The following is a 13,863-nucleotide window of genomic DNA, read 5'->3' on the forward strand; positions in this document are numbered from 1 at the left end:
GACTTTTAGGTGTGTCCCGCGATTGTCGGAAGCTGTGAGATGGTGCTGCACAAGAACATTAATTTCTCGACACAGTCTGCAATGTAAGGATCACACCTCAGGATACAAGTCGCGAAATTTCAGTCTGATTGAGGCCTTGCGGAGCTAAGGTAACGAGCTACAACTTTGAAAAAGAACTTTTGTGACGTTTCGACTTTTTGGAGGGTCCCGCGATTGTCGGAAGCTGTTAGATGCGGCCGCTCAAGAACATCAAATTATCGACACAGTCTGCAATGAAAGGATCACACCTCAGGCTACAAGTCACGAAATTTCAGTCTGATTGAGGCTTCGCGGAGCTAACGTAACGAGCTACAACTTTGAAAAAGAAATTTTGTGAAGTTTCGACTTTTTGGAGGGTCCCTCGATTGTCGGAAGTTGTTAGATGCGGCCGCTCAAGAACATCAAATTATCGACACAGTCTGCAATAAAAGGATCACACCTCGGGCTACAAGTCGCGAAATTTATGTCTGATTGAGGCCACGCGAAGCTAACTTAACGAGCTACAACTTTGAAAAAGAACTTTTGTGAAGTTTCGACTTTCTAGAGGGTCCCGCGATTGTCGAAAGCTGTGAGATGCTGCCGCTCAAGAACATCAAATTTTCGACACAGTCTGCAATGAAAGGATCACACCTCAGGCTACAAGTCACGAAATTTCAGTCTGATTGAGTCCAAGCGGAGCTAACTTAACGAGCTACAACTTTGAAAAATAAATTTTTGTGAAGTTTCGACTTTTAGGAGTGTCCCGCGATTGTCGGAAGCTGTGAGATGGTGCTGCTCAAGAACATTAATTTCTCGACACAGTCTGCAATGTAAGGATCACACCTCAAGCTACAAGTCGCGAAATTTCAGTCTGATTGAGGCCTTGCGGAGCTAAGGTAACGAGCTACAACTTTGAAAAAGAACTTTTGTGAAGTTTCGACTTTTGGGAGGGTCCTGCGATTGTCGGAAGCTGTTAGATGCGGCCGCTCAAGAACATCAAATTATCGACACAGTCTGCAATAAAAGGATCACACCTCGGGCTACAAGTCGCGAAATTTATGTCTGATTGAGGCCACGCGAAGCTAACTTAACGAGCTACAACTTTGAAAAAGAACTTTTGTGAAGATTCAACTTTCTAGAGGTCCTGCAATTGTCGGAAGCTGTGAGATGCTGCCGCTAAAGAATATCAAATTTTCGACACAGTCTGCAATGAAAGGATCACACCTCAGGCTACAAGTCACGAAATTTCAGTCTGATTGAGGTTACGCGGAGCTAACGTAACGAGCTACAAACTTTGAAAACTAAATTATGTGAAGTTTCGACTTTTAGGTGTGTCCCGCGATTGTCGGAAGCTGTGAGATGGTGCTGCACAAGAACATCAATTTCTCGACACAGTCTGCAATGTAAGGATCACACCTCAGGCTACAAGTCGCGAAATTTCAGTCTGATTGAGGCCTTGCGGAGCTAAGGTAACGAGCTACAACTTTGAAAAAGAACTTTTGTGACGTTTCGACTTTTTGGAGGGTCCCCGCGTATTGTCGGAAGCTGTTAGATGCGGCCGCGGCTCAAGAACATCAAATTATCGACACAGTCTGCAATGAAAGGATCACACCTCAGGCTACAAGTCACGAAATTTCAGTCTGATAGAGGCCACGCGGAGCTAACGTAACGAGCTACAACTTTGAAAACTAAATTATGTGAAGTTTCGACTTTTAGGTGTGTCCCGCGATTGTCGGGAAGCTGTGAGATGGTGCTGCACAAGAACATTAATTTCTCGACACAGTCTGCAATGTAAGGATCACACCTCAGGCTACAAGTCGCGAAATTTCAGTCTGATTGAGGCCTTGCGGAGCTAAGGTAACGAGCTACAACTTTGAAAAAGAACTTTTGTGACGTTTCGACTTTTTGGAGGGTCCCGCGATTGTCGGAAGCTGTTAGATGCGGCCGCTCAAGAACATCAAATTCTCGACACAGTCTGCAATAAAAGGATCACACCTCAGGCTATAAGTCGCGAAATTTCAAACTGACTGAGGCCTCGCGTTGCTAACTTAACGAGCTAAAACTTTGGAAAAGAACTTTTGTGAAGTTTCGACTTTTAGGAAGGTCCCGCGATTGTCGGAAGCTGTGAGATGCTGCCGCTCAAGAACATCAAAGTCTCGACACAGTCTGCAATTAAAGGATCACACCTCAGGCTACAAGTCGCGAAATTTCAGTCTGATTGAGGCCACGCGGAGCTAACTTAACGAGCTACAACTTTGAAAAAGAACTTTTGTGAAGTTTCGACTTTTTGGAGGGTCCCGCGATTGTCGGAAGCTGTTAGATGCGGCCGCTAAAGAACATCAAATTTTCGACACAGTCTGCAATGAAAGGATCACACCTCAGGCTACAAGTCGCGAAATTTCAGTCTTATTGAGGCCACGCGGAGCTAACTTAACGTGGTACAACTTTAAAAAAGAACTTTTGTGAAGATTCAACTTTTAGGAGGGTCCCGCGATTGTTGGAAGCTGTGAGATGCTGCTGCTCAAGAACATCAATTTCTCGACACTGTCTGCAATGAAAGGATCACACCTCAGGCTACAAGTTGCGAAATTTCAGTCTGATTGAGGCCCCGCGGAGCTAACTTAACGTGCTACAACTTTAAAAAAGAACTTTTGTGAAGTTTTGACTTTTAGGAGGGTCCCGCGATTGTCGGAAGCTGTTATATGCGGCCGCTCAAGAACATCAATTTCTCGACACAGTCTATAATGAAAGGATCACACCTCAGGCTACAAGTCACGAAATTTCAGTCTGATTGAGTCCTCGCGGAGCTAACGTAACGAGCTACAACATTGAAAACTAAATTTTGTGAAGTTTCGACTATAAGAGTGTCCCGCGATTGTCGGAAGCTGTGAGATGGTGCTGCTCAAGAACATTAATTGCTCGACACAGTCTGCAATGTAAGGATCACACCTCGGGCTACAAGTCGCGAAATTTCAGTCTGATTGAGGCCTTGCGGAGCTAAGGTAACGAGCTACAACTTTGAAGAAGAACTTTTGTGAAGTTTCGACTTTTTGGAGGGTCCCGCGATTGTCAGAAGCTGTTAGATGCGGCCGCTCAAGAACATCAAATTATCAACACAGTCTGCAATGAAAGGATCACACCTCAGGCTACAAGTCGCGAAATTTCAGTCTGATTGGGGCCTCGCGGAGCTAACGTAACGAGCTACACCTTTGAAAAATAAATTTTGTGAAGTTTCGAATTTTTGGAGGGTCCCGCGATTCAAAGTTGAAACTTCACAAAAGTTCTTTTTCAAAGTTGTAGCTCATTACGTTAGCTCCGCGAGGCCTCCATCAGACTGAAATTTCGCGACTTGTAGCCTGAGGTGTGATCCTTTCATTGCAGACTGTGTCGATAATTTGATGTTCTTGAGCAGCCGCATCTAACAGCTTCCGACAGTCGCGGGACCCTCCAAACAGTCGAAACTTCACAAAAGTTATTTTTCATAGTTGTAGCTCGTTATGTTAGCTCCGCGAGGCCTCAATCAGATTGAAATTTCACGACTTGTAGCCTGAGGTGTGATCCTTTCATTGCAGACTATGTCGAGAAATTGATGTTCTTGAGCAGCAGCATCTCACAGCTTCCGACAATCGCGGGACACTCCTAAAAGTCGAAACTTCACAAAATTTAGTTTTCAAAGTTGTAGCTCGTTACGTTAGCTCCGCGTGGCCTCAATCAGACTGAAATTTCGCGACTTGTAGCCAGATGTGTGACCCTTTCATTCCAGACTATTTCGAGAATTCGATGTTCTTTGTAAGGCCCGAGTTTTTCAGCTTATGCTATGTGAATAAATTTCTTATTCACGATTAGGGTTGATGTAATGTGAAGGGAAACCTGAACAAAAGTTTATTAAATGAAATATATTTATGAAGGAGAAAGTTCAAGAAAAGTTCAAGGATTGCATTATGATCGATAAAAGCTATAGCACGATCGTTATACGCTTAAACCTAGGTCAGAAACCCTAGTATATAGCTAATTTTCACTTTTAGGCACGATGGAAGTTAATTCCAAAAATCTTCAGAGAAATGTTAGAACTTCTCTTTTTCCATATATCGAAATCGTTTCGAGGCGAAACTCTAGGATCTACGAACGTCCGATTCCAATCATCGGAAGTTTGCCGAAACAGAAACCCTGGTATTTCAAAACCCTAGAATTACCCTACTATGAGGACTTTTTCTATTCGGAACATCAAATGAAGATTCTACACGCGTACACCCATTTCTCTTGATGATTTCCATCTTTCTTCAGAAGGAAGTTATCCATTCCGACATTCGATGCAAAAAGCAACTTATCGGGTAAAATAGTTTTGCACCGACTATGCATTAGTTGCCAAAAATACAAGGAGACATCTTTTTAGTTTTGGAATTATTTTGCCAAAACATATCTTAGAATTCACGGAGAATGACGCCGGAAAAATCAGATTCGCGAAACTTTCATTTTACCGCGTTTTGCCAACCTCTATATATAGCCAAGAAAGGAAGAAAAACACAAATTTTCCACCTTTTTCCCCACCAAGGCCGCGAGTTTGAGAGGAGAGGAGGAAGAGAAGATTTTCTTCATTACTTGCTTGATCGTTGATCTGTTAGTTGCTGCTTCAAGGTTTCGAGGTATAGTCGCTAATCCTTACCTCTGATCGCTTTTTCCATAGCTTTTCTGTAGACTTTTCTGAGCTGATAGTTTATGGGTTTTTGCAAAACTATCCTGAATATTTCATTTCTGATTCAAAACCTCTTCCTTATGTGCCCAAGATCACTTCTGCCGGGTTAGATTTCCCGTTATGTCGCCGGAATTCCGCCGGAATCAATTTTAGCCTTAAATACCCATTTTTGGAGTTTTTGGAGTAAAGCTTCAACCTTTAGGCTAAAAACTATCGCCTTAACTTAGTGCTAGTAGGATTAGTTGTCATAAACGTCGTTGGTGACGTCCCTGTCAAATTTGGTTTTTGGGATTTCAGTTTTGAAAATCCTAAGTTAAAAATCATGACCAAAATACCCCTGCGACAGTTTTTGATCCGATAATTTTTCTGAGTTCAGAATACCCTTAGTTACGGCTAATGATAGCATAGGAACCAAGTTTGATCGAAGAAAAATCGAGCCCCATAATTAGCCAAAGTGGCCGAGCCTATTAAGGGGGGAGGAGGAAAATTTCCTTTTCCGAAAACTTGTCCTTTCGCGCTAGATTATCGTACATTAGAGTATAGATTACTTCGAGTAACCTTAGTAAGTATCGATAACGTAGTTTCCGATAGATTTTGATTGATTTCTGTGGTTTTGTTCTAAAGGTGCTTTTGAAGAGTTTTCCGAGGAACAAGGCTTTGCTTGCGAGGAAGCGTTAGACGATCATTCTGGAGAACCTACAGGTGAGGGCTTCTCACTGAATCTCTAGTTAATATTTAGGGTCGATGCTTTCGACATTGTTTACTGTTTATGCACTGGATTGTGTGTGATTGGAAAATGTTTTCTGAGGCTTCGGCTGACAATGTAGATGATGCATCTACTGAATGTTTTTTGATGAGTGAATTTCATGCTAATTGCTAATTGGGTAATTTAGGATGTGTGGTGCATGCCTTATATGCTAAGTGTTATGTGGTTATTGCTTAATATATTGATATATGACATGTTGATTGGTTGTGCTGAGTTATTTATACTTATGCAATGAGAACTGAGATTCTGAATCGTGAGAATAGCGAGCAGGTCATGCCGATTTTATTTTGAGAGTTTTGAGAAAGTTTGATAGGACGAATGAGATTCGGACCTTGTAAATGATGTGTATGGATCGAGACATTCTCTGGAGTCATTTGGGGATTAGGAGATCCCGAGAACTTATAGGAATTGCGATAAGACTAAAAAGGATATTATTTGAAAAGAAAAACTCATAAGACCTTAAATAACCTATAAATCTTTAAGTAATGATAACAACCTCGAAGGAAGGCATTGGAAGTCAAATCTTAGTTTTGGAAAAACGAGAAGTGTCGTCGGATCCAAGTGTTGAGTATGTTGATGTTCTTGTGCTGTTGGAGCAGCTGTTGTTGTTGTGCTGTTGTAGCAGCGTTTGTTGTTGTGCTGTTGGAGCAGCTATGTTGTGGGGCTATCCTGGGGATAAGGCCGGGAAACCGTTAGTTTCCGAGTATGTTGATACTCTTGCTCGTTGAGCAGTTATGACCATCGGATTGAGATGAGTCAGATGATTTGGAGATCATCATGAGTTATGTATTGTTGGGAAGATGTGTCTTTTGTCGCAGAATCGACTTTTACCTTAGGGTAAGCTTTTAGAGACTTTAATTTAGCTAGAACACGTGGCGACGTGTCGAGTGAGATTCGGAGACGTTGTTTGTCTAATCATCCTGCATTCATGCAACATTAATGAGGTATTAACACAGGACGTACTCTGGACCTCGTCGGATTCCAAAATGGTCATAAGACCCGGATTTCCGTGTAAGAGCGTCTGTAGACGTCTCTTGTAGCAGACCGAAATGGCAGACCTACGGGTTACGGCTGATCTGACTACCGCTATTGTTGGAGTAAGAGGCACGCGGGCCGAAATGGTCCCACCGTGGCTGGTGCTAGGGCTGATCCGTTGATGTCCATCCGTTCCGGATTGCATATTGGTTGACTGGGTTAACCTGCATACATATCATGCAACATGCATACTAATTTAGTTGTCGAGTGTGGTTGCTACTTGTTAATCCTATTTGGAACATGCTATCTGTTATTATTGCGTTTATGTTATTGTGGAACATGCAACCCTAGGATGTTATCCCTAGCTATAAGCCTAAGCGGCAATTTATTATCTGTACCTATTGGGTTTATTATCTACATAGTTCTTTGGAGTTGACCCTCGCGTCTTCTGTGTGTGTTTTGGCGGACAACGCCTTTTGTCAGATGTCCATTGCGGACTGGTTCACAATGGTCCACCCTTCGGGGGGGATTAGGTACGAGATGATCGATCAGGACGACCCCGGGTCGTGGGTGGTTGACCCCGCGAGCCATCGAGCGACGTATTCGGGGCGTATCATGGAGGACCACGTAGATAGTGGAGGACTCCTGAGGTCAGGAGTGTTGAGGAGGTGCTCTGTCAGCTTCAACTTGCCACCGGGCGTTCACTGTGGACCAGGACTTGGATGACCACCACCACCGTTGTCTTCAGACGAGGAGGATCCCTCAGAGGAGGAGCCAGTGGGAGTGCCTTCGGCAGGTCTAGTGCACCCAGCGTAGCGGTCATTGATGATCAGGGTTCGGGCCCTAAGCCCGTGAGTCCAGCATCGGAGCGCACTGCGGTTGCGAGGGGAGGACGGATAGGGTTGGTAGACTTGGTCGTTCTAGATTCTGATTCGGACGACGATCATGCTAGCACGTAGGTTTAGTGCTGGTGTGAGCTCCTCGAGTTAGGATTAGTGTAGGAGTAGAGTTTAGCTCTGACAGTCTTGCTTCATTTGTTTCTTGGGAGACAGGGTAGTTCCGCCCATAGCTTTTTGTGTGGTTTCCTTACGGGAATCACAGAGAGTTGGTTGGACTTAGGAGGTCTTATTTTCAGACCATTGGGTCAGCTTATTCTCAGTTTTGAGGGATAGTGTTGCGGACACTTACCTTTATATTCGGTTTGTACATATTGCCTACGGGCGCTACTCTTCTATTACCGTCACTGGAGGTTTACTCGTGACGAGGTTGTTACTTACAGCGGGGGCTGTTTATATATTGTATATTAGTTTTATTACTTTTCGCATTCGGGTTTTATTTAATTCAGTCTTGTCTTAGTTATTATCCAATCAAAAAAAAAAATTATTCACGTTTTTCCGCATTAAGTTTATTGTTGGTTACTAAAGTGACGCCACCGAAATCGGGGTGTTACATTGTGGTATCAGAGCACGGTCGAGTCTTTCGGGAGTTGTTGGGAATAGGTCTTCTGTGCTAGGTTGTGTGACTCTGCAAAGAGTGAAAATTGATTGTCTGCAAGCGATTTTTCGCTTAAAAATTGATTGAAGTTATTGCTTACTCATATTGTATAGTGATGCTAGATGCTATCTTATGATGAGTACTGACTGTTTGCTTCCTTTAACAGAACATGGTGAATACAAATCAGTTAGCTGAGATGATGGCCACTATGGCCCAAGCCGTTACCGCACAGGCAAATGATAATGCCATGAGGCGTGCTGCTGAAGAAGCACGTGAACAGCATCAACGTCAAAGAGAGGTAACTCTCGACCAGAACAAGGGCCTCAATGACTTCAGGAGGCAAAACCCACCAAAGTTCTCTGGTGGTACTGACCCAGACGCAGCGGATCTCTGGATCCAGGAAATCGAGAAGATTTTCGGTGTTCTGCAAACTGTTGAGGGTGCCAAGGTGGGCATGGAGACATATCTGTTGCTCGGTGATGCTGAGTACTGGTGGAAGGGCAACAAGGGGATCATGGAAGCCAACCACGAGGAGATCAACTGGAACTCCTTCCGAACTGCATTTTTGGAGAAAAACTTTCCAACAAGTGCTCGGGATGAGCGGGAGTCACAGTTTCTGACACTCCGTCAGGGAGGTATGTCTGTACCGGAATTTGCTTCGAAGCTGGAGTCTTTGGCGAAGCATTTCCAATTCTTTCATGATCACGTGAACGAGCGCTACATGTGCAAGCGTTTCGTTAATGGACTGAGGCCGGATATTGAGGACTCAGTAAGGCCACTGGGAATCATGCGATTCCAATCATTGGTGGAGAAAGCCACGGAAGTGGAGCTGATGAAGAACCGGAGGCTAAACCGGGCTGGAACTGGAGGGCCGATGAGGTCGAGCTCTCAGAACTTTCAGAACAGAGGAAGGTTTCAAAATAGGAGGCCGTATCAGCGTCCTGTTGGTAGAGGAGCGGCTTCGGGATCTTACAGGCCCATGGTGGGTGTTGCTGGTGGTTCAGGAGGTCAGACTCAGAACCGGGAACTGACTTGCTTCAAGTGTGGGAAGCCAGGGCATTATGCTCGTGATTGTCCCGACACGAGACCGCAATGCTATAACTGTAACAAACTGGGGCATACTGCGGCACAGTGCAAGGTACCAAAGGCGGAACCAACCGTCAACACTGCGCGAGGGAAGCGTCCTGCTGCAAAGGCGAGATTCTACACCATGGATGGTGAAGATGCTGAGGGGGTCGATGGACTGATTAGAGGCGACTGCGAGATTGACGGTAACCTCCTATCCGTACTTTTTGATTCCGGTGCAACGCATTCATTTATCTCTAGGGAATGCGCGATCAGATTAAAACTTCCTATTACTGCTTTGAGCTTCGATCTGATAGTTACTACTCCTGCCAAGACTCTACTTGCTAATTCAGCATGCATGTATTGTTCGATAACATATAACAATAGGATCTACAAAGCTAACCTAGTATGCCTAACTCTTAAGAACCTAGACATTATCCTAGGAATGGATTGGTTGTCCCGCTATCATTGTCTTTTGGACTGCAACCGAAAGACAGTGGTATTTCCTGATTCGGATCTTTCCGGGTATCTATCTGCCAATCACATTGGCGTCTCTTTGAACGAGGGATCTCAAGAGTATTCCGTTCTGCTGAGCTTGGAGAGTAAAGGGAATCCGGGAGTTGATAGTATTCCAGTGGTGAAAGAATTCACAGATGTTTTTCCTGGCGATGTACCTGGATTGCCGCCTGTACGCGACATTGAGTTTGCTATAGACATCGTACCGGGAACAGGGCCGATTTCGATTGCACCATATCGTATGGCACCTGCGGAGCTAGTGGAATTGAAGTCCCAACTCGAAGATCTTCTGTCGAAGGGATTCATACGACCAAGCGTTTCACCTTGGGGAGCGCCGGTCTTATTGGTGAAGAAGAAGGAAGGGAAGTCGAGATTATGTGTCGACTACCGACAATTGAACAAGGTAACCGTCAAGAATAGGTATCCGTTACCTAGGATTGATGATTTGATGGATCAACTGCGAGGAGCTACAATATTCTCGAAGATCGACCTGAAGTCGGGTTATCATCAAATCAGAGTCAAGACCGAGGAAATTCAGAAGACGGCATTTGCAACCAATAGCTCTCTTTCCATGTGGCAACTGAACAAGATCCCATGTCTCATTCTTTTTCAAGGACTCCATCTCCTCCACCATTGCACCCATCCACTTATCTTTCTCCTGGCTAGTCATAGCCTTATGATAAGTAGAGGGGTCTCCTGAGCTGGTAAGAAGGGCATATGCTGCTAAGTCTTCAAACCCATATCTCACTGGAGGTGTAATACAACGGGGCTCCCTATCACGCACAAGTGTATAGTCTTGTACTCCACCTGAATCTGAGCCTGGTTCACTCTGCTGTTGGGCTACAATCTGCCTAGGACTCACTGGTGTCTCCTCAATGTCCACCTGAATCTTGTCCTGACTGGAATTGTCTACCTCAGTATCTAGCACAACTGTCACATCTGACTGTTTCAGCATTGACTGCTCATCAAATACAACATCTCTGCTGACAACCACCTTCTTCTTGACTGGATCCCACAACTTGTACCCATTCACACCTTTATTATAGCCAATAAAGGTGCACTGTTTTGACTTTGGGTCAAGTTTAGACCGATCCTCAATGGAAATATGCACATATGCTGGACACCCAAAAATCCTCAAATTACTGAGATCAATGGGGTTACCTGTCCACACCTCTTCTGCAACTTTTCCATCCAAAGAAGCTCGTGGTGACCTGTTGACTAGATAGCACGCCATATTGATTGCTGCTGCCCAGAAACCTTTTGAAAGACCAGCATTCAACCGAAGGCACCTTGCCTTATCTGTTAGAGTCCAGTTCATTCTTTCTGCAACACCATTCTGCTGTGGTGTCTTCCTCACAGAAAAGTGTCTCTAAATTTCATTCTCCTCACAGAAACGCATGAAGTTCTTGTCAGTGTATTTAGTTCCATTATCAGACCGCAAATACTTTATTTTTCTCCCTGTCTGATTCTCAACCTCTGTCTTCCACAATTTGAACTTGGCAAAGACTTCAGATTTATATTTCAGAAAATAAACCCAGACCTTACGAGAAAAATCATCAGTAAATGTAACAAAGTACCTGAAACCTCCAACGGAGGGCTCTTTTGTAGGCCCCCAGACATCAGAATGGACATAGTCTAAGATTCCCTTGGTCTTGTGCTGCCCGGTCTTGAAACGAACTCTACACTGTTTCCCAAGAACACAATACTTGCACAATCCAATTGTGCAACTGCGAACACCCTTCAGCAGATTCCTCTTATGTAGTTCCATCATCCCACGTTCACTGAGATGACCCAAGCGCATGTGCCACAGTTTGGTTGCATCATCATCAGTTTCAACAGATGCCACATCACCCATAACTGTGGCCCCCAACAACTTATAAATGTTGCCTGCAGTCCTCTTTGCTCTCATCACTGTCATTGCACCCTTGCTAACCCTTAAGATGTCTCTATTTTCCTCAGACTTGAATGAATACCCATTCTCATGAAGAGTTCCTAGAGAAATCAAGTTCTTCGTAACCTCTGGAACATAACGCACCTGACTCAACGTGCGCACGCCACCATCATCCAAAGCAATTTTAACTTGTCCCATTCCCTTGATGATACAAGGTTTATCATCACCTAAATAGACATAACCAAAATCACCTGATTTAAATGAGTTGAACCACTCCCGGTGCGGCGTCATAAGATAGGAGCATCCAGAATCAAGAACCCATGCATCAGTGCACTTAACAGATGAAACACAAAGCAAATCCTCCTCACTGCAAGAACCATCAGACTGAACTACATTTGCTGAACTGTTGTTGTTGCTTGACTTGCCTGGCCTGTTTGGACAGACCCTCTTCCAATGCCCAATTTGCTTGCAACTATAACATTCTGCTGTTTTTTTGTCCTTGGACTTGGATCTCTTCTTCTTTCCAGAATCCACTGCTTTACCCTTGCCTCTTCCGCGATCTTGACCTCCCTTCACAAAAAGACCTTCACCTGAACTTCCTCCACCTTCTTCAACACTCTAGCGACGTTGTGCATGTTGCAAAAGTGTAGAAGAAATAGAATCCAACGTGATTGAGTCCTTCCCGTAGGTGAGAGTGGTCACCAAGTGATCATAAGAGCCTGGTAAAGAGCACAGCAAAATAATAGCCTTATCCTCATCGTCTACCTTCACACCAAGCCGTGTCAGATCGACGAGGATGTTGTTGAAAGCGTAGACATGAGCCTGCAAATCGCCTCCTTCCTGCATCTTCAGGATGTAGAGACGCTGCTTCGCAAACAACTTGTTCATGAGTGTCTTGGACATGTACAGACTTTCCAATTTATCCTAGACATCCTTCGGAGTTGTGAGATCCAGGATATGATTCATCACGTCATCAGAAACGCAAAGTCTTATCAAACCTGCAGCCTTCTCCTTCATCTCGTTCCAATCAACAGTTGCGATGTCCGCCGGTTTCTCATCGCGCAACGCCTTTTGTAAACTTTGCTGAGCCAACAGATCCTTAACCATCCTCTGCCATAGTCCGAAATTGCCGTTTCCATCGAACCGCGTCACTTCAAACTTCACACCTCCAGGGTTAGTCGTCATCTGATACCAATTGTTAGAACAACAACACGAATACAGATCATAGTAGAGAGAAACACACAAAGCTTTGTTCACGCAGTTCGGCCAAATTGCCTACCTCTGCGACTATAGAGCAGCTATAGTTCTGTTTATTGATTCGAACCTGAATACAATCACTCAGCAATTGCAATTTCTCTCAATTGCACTAGTGCCTCTTGTGTCTCTTGTGTTTTTAGGGTTACATTGTTATCCTATTTATAGTGGATTCTATTGATCTCTATTTTACAATAAAATCCTAATAAATCCTATAACAATCCCTTAAAACCTTTTACAATCCTCATTAAATCAAATCCTAATAAACTAAAGATTTTAGCCCAAAATATAATGAGTCAAATCCCAACAGTTCCACACTTCAAATAATGATTGTCTAAAATAGAAAACAAATTGGAATATGATGATTAACAGATAAAAAATATAACGAATTGTTATCTTTCCAGAAATCACACGCACATACTCGCCATATATGAGAAAATAAAGAAAACAAAAGACAAGATTAAATAAAATGATACACGAATGAGAAAAAAAAAATTAAAAAAGCATTAAACTTCGTTGAATAATTAACCATTTAAAAAATAATACCAATCATTATTAATACCTTTAATAAGGTCCCTCGAAAAATATCATTAATAAGAATTAACTAAAATAGAGCATTATTGAAATTTGAGAAAAAGTTTGTTGCACCGACAGTGTAAAGTTTTTTTACACCGTCAACCAATCAGATTTCAAGGATGTGAGAAAATCTCTCTTTTCATTTAATTTCTTTAATTGACATGTCACATCCTTGAAATCTGATTGGTTGACGGCGTAAAAAAACTTTACACCGTCGGTGCATCAAAATTAAACTCTTGAAATTTATCATAAGAAATTAAATTTTATAAAAAAATTTCTAATTATTTATATCATTCAAAATATTACCGTGATACTTGGAAATTATAATTTAATAATTGAAGTCAAAGTGATATTTTAATATTAAAAATAAAGACTTAATGTTTTTGTAATAAGGTAAAATTTGGGTATGGTAAAAAATTAAAAATAGTTTATGGTGGGTATTTTTCTCCCCGATAGTTAAGTTGTCAAATTTCCATTCTAAATTTATTTGCTGTTAGTAAATTAGTAAAATTGGGGATGCTATATACTACATGTTTTATAGCTATAAATTGCACATTCCAACCACATCAGTTTACATCATTTGTTCATTCAAAAGTGCACTTCAAGTTCATTGAG

Source organism: Lotus japonicus, chromosome 2 (genome assembly GCF_012489685.1).
Source record: "Lotus japonicus ecotype B-129 chromosome 2, LjGifu_v1.2".
NCBI classification, from domain to species: domain Eukaryota; kingdom Viridiplantae; phylum Streptophyta; class Magnoliopsida; order Fabales; family Fabaceae; genus Lotus; species Lotus japonicus.